Below are 9,812 nucleotides of genomic sequence, written 5' to 3'. Positions count from 1 at the left end.
AAGCATGGCCCCTGACCACTCCAGGCCCAGTAGTTCTCCTGCTCTCTCTGAGCCACACTTGACCCAAGTCAATCATCTTTCCTATTCTCTGCCACACTGCAGGATGGGAAATTCTGATATTATGTAAGGCTCTGCCTGCCTAAATGAATTCAGCAGTCACTTTTTCTCTTAGGTGTTGCCTTCTTTGGGTCAGTCTAGATTCCATAAACTTTGTAGGGGGTTTTGTCTCCTGGCTTGGGCTTAGCCTAGGAGCATAGGCAGTGACCGTCCCTTGGGAGGGCACTGAAGCCTATGCTTGCATTGCATTTCCTTTACTCCTACTTCTGTCAACATTCAGGGAGCATTGTTTTCTAAATTGGCTGTGGGGATCTAGAGAAACGCATGTACTTTGTCATGGTATTTTATCCTACACCTTTTGCTAGATTATGACTCCTTTCTACACTTCTATGGCCTTTAGCTTTTTGCATCCAAAAGCCCAGAAGCAACTACTTTCTTCTTCTTCTTCTTCTTCTTTTTTTGCTGTCAAATTCCTTCTCTGAAACAATTAGATGGGAACAGCCTAGCTGCCTGAACAGTGGGTAAGTCAATGACATGGTAAAAGACCACTTGGGGTGTGTGGGTGGGATCATGCTGGCTAATATTCTCACATTGTTATTCCATCACTCAATTAAATGTCAACTTTTATTTAAAAATAAGAGTTCTAAGTCGGCAAGTTGCGCAATTTCCATTTCAATGCTTCATGCTCTCCATGCATTAACAGAGAGGTTTGTAAGCATTCAAAGGGAAAATTAAGGCAGTAAGGTAGCAGAATAGTTACTAGAGAACCTTTAATACTTGGATTTTTCTCTGTTCTGCTACTGAAATGTTCTTTGTGTTCTTGGTATGTGAATATTTACAGTACTAATCTAATCTATCCCCCGCAGCCCCTGAAGAAATGATAAAGGAGTACATAAAATAAATAAGGATTCTTATTTGGTAAACTAGGGGCCTGGTACACGAAGATTCATGCAGGGGGGTGGGTCCCTCAGCCCAACCTGCACCCTCTCCAATCTGGGAGCCCTCAGGGGAGCCCTCTCCAATCTGGGAGTTTCTGTCTGTCTTTGTAATCATATGAGCGAAATATCTGAGATGCCAACCCAGTTTGGTTTGTTGCTCACAGAATAATAGAGGCATTTTTTTCTTTGCTTCATTGGTGGAGATTTCCTGGAAGTTTTAGGATATCTTCCTTTTAATTTTTCCTAGACACTCTGATTTTACTTATATCTCTCACCTTTGCTTTCCCTCCATCCCCCACCGCAGCAGTAACTTGCTCCAGACTCACTTTGCTCTAGTGTCTAGGTCTCTAGGAGATACGTCTGCCACCAAAACTCTGATTCCCAGCATTCCTGGTGCTCCCCACACTCTGGGCTTCCATTTCTGGTCCTGGGGCTGCCACCTGAACTACTATTCCCATAATTCCTGGTGCTCCCCGTGCTCCCTTCCTGCTCTGTCTCTGTCCCACGGCCTCCCGCTCTGCCAAGTCCTCCAAGCCGCAGCTCTCCTTCTCTGCTCTCCGTCTGGTGGCTTGGGGAGCCAAGTTCCCCAAGCTGCTCCACTCTCCACCAGCTCTCCCACTCTGCTCTCTGCCCTGCGCCTGTGTATGCATATTAATCCACCATCTTTGTAGGGTTAATTTGCACACTCACTCCTGATTGGCTGGTGAGTGTAGCAGAGGTATGGTCAATTTACATGTTTCTCTTTTATTATATAGAATTTCATTCTCAACATTCCCTTGACTCACCCTCTTCCAAAGCTCTTAAACATTCAACACACACACATACACACACACTGGAGAGTCATTTCAATGAACTAACTCTTCTTTTTGGAGTACAAAAGTGACTCTCTACTCAATAGTAGTTTGTTTCCAAAGGAGTCAGGATTTGGTTGAAGGGAAGAAGAAAACCAGAGGAAAAGAAGAAAAAAGGATATTTTTACCAACATGGACCCAAGTTTTGCTCTCCTGTGTCCATCCTTCCATCATCCCTTCTCTATCTTCAGTATGAAAACTAGATTAAGCTACATTTGGATAACTCTGTAAACAATTTGGAGAATTGAAGAGGTGGTGGAGAGGTATAGAATGATTTAGCGTTAAAGGGGAACGAGGAGTTGGAGAATAATGAAAAGTTGGAGAACGATGGAGAGTTAGGAAACTGAAAGTTTGTCTCATTTTTTAGAGAATGGCATGTCTCAACAGAGAAGTCATGGGATCTGTGGTAGCATTTAGAGAAGACCCCTAACCCTAGTGATCCAAAGGTTAGTGACATCCTTCTCTGAGGTGGAAGCTGGTGACTTCTGGGAGCCATAGGAGAAGAAGTCTCTGAGCTTTTAAGTAAAGTAATCACCATGCTACTTAATAAGGCCTTAGTACTAAGGTACCATTTTTGTTATTAAATGCTGCTTTGTCATACACTTAATTAAATTTCTGGAATTTGTGTTTTATGTTCTTGACTATGTGCTCCTTGAGGTCAGTGGTTGTACTATTTGCTTCTTAGGGTCCTTATGCAACACTTCCTATGATGTGTGTCTCACAGAAAGCCTTAAGGCATGCTGATTAACATCTCTTTCCACTGAAGCTTATGTGCTTTTTTTCTCCCAAGTTACTTCTAATGTAGTTGCTTTGTCTCTCTGCGTGGATTGTAAGTTTATTGAAGGAAGGGACAAGGCTTCTATTTAGTTTTACTTTCCTATTATGACTAGAAGAGTAATAGGCCCAGATAGGAAGCTCATTTACTACTTGTTGATGGATTAAGTGATTGACCAGAAATTTCCTTGAGGTTCTGATTCTGGGAAATTCAAGCTTTAGTTTGCCTAATAAAACAGAAAAACAAAAACTGTCTATAAAATAGTAAAGCATCTATAACTTTCTAAATAGTTCTGACAATATCACTAATAAGAATCTTGCATTCATCAGACTTACTTGGCTATCGGTAACAGAAACTTTATTCAAATTGGCTTTCACAAAATGAATGAATGGATTTGATAAAATTATATTTATTCAGTCACATAACTGATAAGTCCAGGATCTTGCTTATTTGATGCACATCTGTATCCAGGGGATCCAATAATGTCAACTGGACCAGTTCTATCTGTCTTCTCTGCTAGTTTCTGCTTTCCTTCGCAATGCCTTCACATGAACACAGGTTTCCTTCTTATCCCTCTAGAAAAGGCCCAGGGCTAGACTGACACTTGATCGCTCTAATAGCCTGACGAAGGCCATCTTCAAGGATCTGAGCCAATCCTTCTGGCTGAGGGATGTGAGATTGGAATTATCCAGGTCAGTGTCACATGCTCATTCCAGAACCAGTGGTGGGCGCAACTAAATTCAAACTGAGGCAAGGAGAGGGATCTTTTACCAATACAAAATTACAGCATTGTTTCCAAAAGAAAGAGAATGAATGCTGTATAGGCAAAAGCCATAGCTGTCTACCAGAGTTCCTATTTTTAGTTTTTTTCCAAATGGAGACCATAGTTGAAGATATTTATTAACTAAAAAATGCTTTCTCATGTAATAATTCATTTTTCATTTCCTATTCCTCAAACAAATCAATCTTTCTTTCATGACACACTATTGAGACAATATAATCTATCTATATAAAACCCTAATATGCAAATAGACCAAATGGCAGAACAACTGAACAACCAGAACAACCGGTCGCTATGAGGTGCGCTGACCACCAGGGGGCACATGTGGAACATGACAGGCCTCAGCAGCAGGTGGCAGAGCGCAGAACATGGTGAGTGTCGGCCGCAGTGGGATAGTGAAACAGGTGAGTGGGGGTGCCAGACTAAGGTGGGGCACCGGTCACTGTCATTGGGGCAAGCCTCCAGTGGTTACTGAAAATTCTTTGCTCCCGTATGCCACGGTCCTGCCCGGCGCTCGCACCTGCTGCTGGCGCTGGCCCCCGTTTGCAACTGCTGCTGGTGCTGGAGCTGCCTCTAGCACCTGCTGTCGGCACCCGGTACAAGCCCCATCACTCGGCACCGTCAGCGGGTGCGAGCAGCAGCTGCCGGCCCTTAGCACCCCCGAGGGCTTCTTCATCTCCCCCTGCTCCTGAGGGGTGATCAGGACAGCAGCTGCCGCTCGCAACCAATGATGGCTCCAGCCCTGCTCGTACCCACTGCCAGTGCTGGCCCCAATCACTCTGTGCCATCAGCAGGTAGGAGCAGGGCCTGCACCATCAGTGCGTGGGAGCAGTGGCAGCAGGAGTAGGGCTTCCGGCACACAGGGGAGCAGGGGCTGCGGTGGGAGGGGTCGGGCGGGGGCACGGAGGATGGGCCGAGACCCACCCCTGTGCCCACCACAGCCTCGCAGCCCACAGTTCCTTTTAAGGTGCACAAAATCGTGCCCTGAGCCCCTAGTTATAGATAAAAGAAAATAAAACATAAAATCCAATAAACCCAAAACCCATGATATAGGTTGCATGTATAGTTTTTCTTGGGCTTTTTGATCAATTAGAACTAGTTGTACAACCTTCAATCCTATCCCTAGCTCTCCTACCATCTTAGAAGACTTGGTTGGACATTGCTGCTAATGTTTGTTTTAATACAGAATTTTTAAGACCCAACTTTGCATCAGAATCATTGGGAGTTAATAAGGAATACTGATGTCCAGGTCCCATGGCTAGAGGTTCTTATTTAGTAAACCTGAAGACGAAATAAGGTGTTGGAGGGAATTTTTGCAAACACGTACAGTGAGTATAAAGTGCAGCCTGAATTGGGGACCTCTGCAAAATTTGCTCTTTTGAAGTGACTTTAAGGGACTCTGTACACCAGGAATCACAAACAGTGAACAAAATTGTACCTGAGATGGTCTCGGCCTGCAGCTGCAAACAGGGGCACCATTCATGCCAGCTGTACCTTTCCCTCTGTCCATCACACCGCTGCAAAAAACCAGCAAACGGAACTGTAATCACCACTGTTCACAGAAAGGTTGACACCAAAGATGTGTTTTTCCTTTTGTTCATATACAAATTTTCTTTTTACATTTACAAAGAGCGACTGGTTTACATTTTTGGCAGGGCCCTGCTTCTGAGTTAATATGTATTGTGTGTGCCAGTTAAACAAAGTTTTCCCAAGAACTTCAGCGTTGTTTGTGGTTTAGAGGTCACGCATAATAGCCAAAGGGTTTAGCTAGAGTTTTGATCTTGCATTTTTGCTTTTCCTGCTGAATGCTATTATTTTTTGTAATTAATTAAATATGGTTCTCCCAGAAGGTACAGGTTGTACCATGAACAATTCTGCCATGTGATTTAATCTGGATGTGTCTACATTTTAAAGAAATTTAGGAAGAAGTGAACAATGAAGCAGAACCCATCAAGACTTGTACTGAAAGGGGGAAATAAGTTGACATAGGGACTGCATCCACAGAAAATTTAGAAAACTATCAAATATCCATGACATTTAAACTTGGCGGACTCCATGGTGCATCATCAAGACATATTTCTGTTATGGTGTGATGAGAACATTTGGTATGGCTATATAGATCCAGTAAATGTATGATCTGAGGATCTAGGGGAAATTGGGTTTAAAATATCTGTTCCATTGTTTCCATAAATGATCAAAATATTGTGGAAATGTCATTATTCAGGCAAAGAAACAACATATCTCTGATTGTTTTCTTCTCAGCTGCCCCTAACGTATCTGATTTGGGGTTTGGAAAATCAGAATAACACAAATAAGGCTTGTAGGGAAGTGCAATTAGTAAAATTCAGGAGTGATCCTGTCTTCATGTCAGAGGGACCACAAATTGTTTTATCATAGATTGTGAAAGGAAATTAAAATCTAAAATAAATGAAACTATTTTTAATTTTCCCAATCTCACAGTTCAAATTCCACAACAGTTAACGTTTGAATCAATTCCATAAAGCTTGACTTGTGTTAAAGAGAAAATTTAGCTTTTGAAATGGACATATAAACTCAAAGATATCCAAGAAGTTGCTAATTGTTCCTGGTCTCAATTTTATTACTCTTGGCCAAAGACATTACAAGATTTAAATGGCATCAAGGATATATAGTGTGGTCTCCAAAATAATTCATGAATATTGAAATTGAACAAAGTTGGAATATCATATTAAATGTAAGAAGTGAGAGAACATTAGAGGTTATATCCTAAAATAACTTATCAGGTAAATAATAATTATTTCTTTCCTGATATGCAGAGTATTTTATATTTAGCTATTATATATATTATGACTCATCCATGGAAACTATCAAAGTCTGAAGTCATAATGAGACAGAGAACAAGTATGAACATTAATTAAATCTCTAACTCCTTTACTTATTTAAGATACCAATATGAGATGAATCATCCCACAAAAAAACTCAGTGTTTGAGAGTTCCAGTTGCTCCACATTCTTGCCAACATTTGGGATTGTCAATCTTTGTAATTTTAGACACTCTGGTAGAAGAGTAATGGCATCTCATTATGGTTTTCATTTGCATTTTTTGATGACTAATGATACTGAACATTTATTCATGTACATTTTTTTGCCATCTGTTTATCTTCTTTGTAGAAATGTCTGTTCAAATCTTTTGCCCATGTTTTTATTGAGTGTTTGTATTCTTATCTTTGAGTTGTAAAAGTTATATATTCAGATGCAAGTCCTTTTTTCACATATATGTATTGTAAATATTTTCTCTCAGTCTGTTGCTTGCCTTTTCATTTCCTTGGTGCTGCCTTCAGAAGGACAGAAAATTTTAACTTTGATGAAGTCCTATATATAAAAATTGTTTCTTTTGTTTGTGCTTTTTGTGTCCTAAGAATTTTTTGCCTACTCGAAGACGGAAAATATTTTCTCCTAGCAACTTTATGGTTAAAGCCACTTTAAAAAAACATGTAGAAGGTGGTCTAGCTTAAATATACACTTTCCATACCCAGAAATCCCACTAGTAGGTATTTGCCCAAGAGAAATGAAAATATATGTTCATAGAAATCTTTGAATACAAATGTGTATAACATCTTTATTCATAATATCCCCAAATGGGAACAACTCAAGTGACTACCATCAGGTGAATGGATAAAAATGTGTGGTATGCATACATGTGATCTACATAGGCACAGCAATAAAAACCGAATAGACAACTAATTCATGCAACAATATATTTAACCTTAAGACATTATGCTGAGCCCTAGCTGGTTTGGCTCAGTGGATAGACCATTGGCTTGCGGACCAAAGGGTCCTGGATTCGATTCCGGTCAAGGGCATGTACCTTGGTTGCAGGCTTCTCCCCAGCCCAGGCTCTGGCAACCAATCGATATGTTTCTTTCACATTGATGTTTCTGTCTTCCCCTCTCTCTTCCACTCTCCCTAAAAATCAATGGGAAAATATCCTCCAGTGAGGATTAAAAAACCAAAAAACAACAACATTATGCTGAGCGAAAGGAGACTGACACAAAAGAGAGCAAATTGTATTATTCCACTTCTGTGAAATCCTGGAACAGGAATAGTAATCGATAGTGATAGAAAACAGATCAGTGTTTTCCTGCTTTTGGAAACATGAGAAGATTTGACTGGGACAGAGCATCAGAACACTTTTTTGAAATAATGGACCTATTCTATATCTTGATCATGGTGTGGTCAATATGGGTGTATATGCTTGTCAAAATGTATGAACAAGCCACATTTTAATATACTTTAAAGCATGTAAAATGGGAGGAAAGTTTGATTAAAATTTGATTTAAAAATGATGTAAAAATACTACAAGGTAGCCCATAATGATGTACTTTTTGGGGACCCATATGGACTGATTTTTAAAATGTGATTATTGGTAGAACTTCCAGCTCTTAAACATCCAGATCATGAGACCATCATTTATATTTCAAAGCAGACATTTTTAAAAAATAATATATTTCTTTTTTTTTATTTATAGGGTATCCCAAAAAATATATACACACTATGTTTATAGATTCTTTTACATTTTGAAAATTATTCAAAGTGTGTATACATTTTTTGGACACCCTGTATATATTTATTGTTGATAGTATTACAGATGTTTTTGAATTCTTTCCCTATTTAATGCTATGATGATTGGCATACAACATTTTACCCACTTAGGATTATTTACTTAGTATAGATTCTCAAACACCTTGATTAAAGGATAATACAGACATTACTACTTATAACCAAAGATTAAACTTGCCCCTCCTGATGGCTTCTCTTTTAGGTTTTCATTCTAGAAAAATCTTTTATTCTTCTCACTTTCCAGTGAATTATTGTTTTCCAAGGCAGGGAGCTAAGGAGAAAGCGGATTTTCACCTACTCTTCAGAATGTACTGCGTTGCCTGAATTAGCCTCATCTATCTGTCAAAGTGCCCAGAAACCATGATGATAGGAGCTGTGGAAATAGATATCTAGCATATGGGAACCTGCTTGTAATTTCTTGCTCACAGCATTTATCCCACATACAGCATTTATCTTTAAAAGAGCAAGACTAATGAACCCGTATGTATTGTTTTCTACTTATAGCATAGCCTCATTTGAAATACATCCCATGGAAAATAAAGCTCTGCTAATGAGTAAGGAATTGCAATGTTTCATAGTGAGCAGTGTCATAATGCCTTGGTGTCATAATTCTTGCTTTTGCCACTGACCTTATTGGGTCCTTTTTTGTTTTAATCAGCGAGACAACTTATTGTCTCTAAAATGCTTTGTCTATTCTATTCTAGAGCACTCTGTAACTAGACCTTTCAATAAAAATTAACCTTGCTTCAACAAAGTTGGATTGACCAAACATTACTGAGGAGGTGTCCATTTGGGAAGTTCCTTTTTGCATTGACAAAGGATTCACAAGTATCTCCAGAAATGTTAAACTCCTTTAATGAGTTAGAACTATGGCTTGCTTTACAAAAATTCAGGTGATGATCAACTACTTTAGTAATACATCTGTGACTACATGATAGGCAACGTAGACTCACAGTTAAGCTCTGTCATTTAAAGGCTGGGTGTTGTTAGGCAAGTAACATGGCCTTTCTCAGTCCCAATTTCATCCTTTGAAAAATGGGCAATGAGGTAACTTGCTCCTTAATTGTCATGAAGTTTAATTACATGAGATAATGCATGTAAAATGTATATCCTACATTGTGGATACTCAATAATGCTCATGATTGTGGCTCTGTTGATAGAAAAAGCAGTACCCTGGAATAATTTCATCATGCCTCACAATTCTGCTTGTCCTTTTCTCATTTCCTATTCTTTGAACTCCCCTCATTTTCGAATTCTGCCACTCTTCCCTTTGGAGACTCAAACTCTTTTGGCAGAAATATGACTACCTTTTGGAAACCACACCAGTCAGATTTAAAAGGTGGGAGAGCAACACAGAATGACTAGCTTTCTATTTTACCAAATTCGGACACCAAAAAAGCAAGCACAATCTATTATTACAAGAGGGGACTATTTATGATAATAAGCAGAGGGAGAAAATAATCCCAGAATCAATAAAATAAGTATAATTCACTATATGATTACATGTAACATGAAAATTTCACTGGTTTTTGTTCTATTGCATTTTGCTATGCTGTACACCAATGAAAACTCCATCAGAAATTTTATCTGGCATATGGAAATCAATGTTCCATCAGACAGCTTTATAAAGATGTAATGTGTGAATCAGGTTACTAAATTGTATATTTCTTTTACTGACTTCTTTTTTATTTATTTTTTTCATCCCCGACTCCTTGGTAAAGTCTGATTTACATATTCACACCTCACCTCAGTTAAAAAAAAAAAAGAGAAAGAGAGAGAGAGAAATTTGAGTCCACATTTGGGGCCAACAGG

Source organism: Eptesicus fuscus, chromosome 18, assembly GCF_027574615.1.
Source record: "Eptesicus fuscus isolate TK198812 chromosome 18, DD_ASM_mEF_20220401, whole genome shotgun sequence".
In the NCBI taxonomy this organism is placed as follows: domain Eukaryota; kingdom Metazoa; phylum Chordata; class Mammalia; order Chiroptera; family Vespertilionidae; genus Eptesicus; species Eptesicus fuscus.
This window is presented reverse-complemented; position numbering follows the sequence as displayed.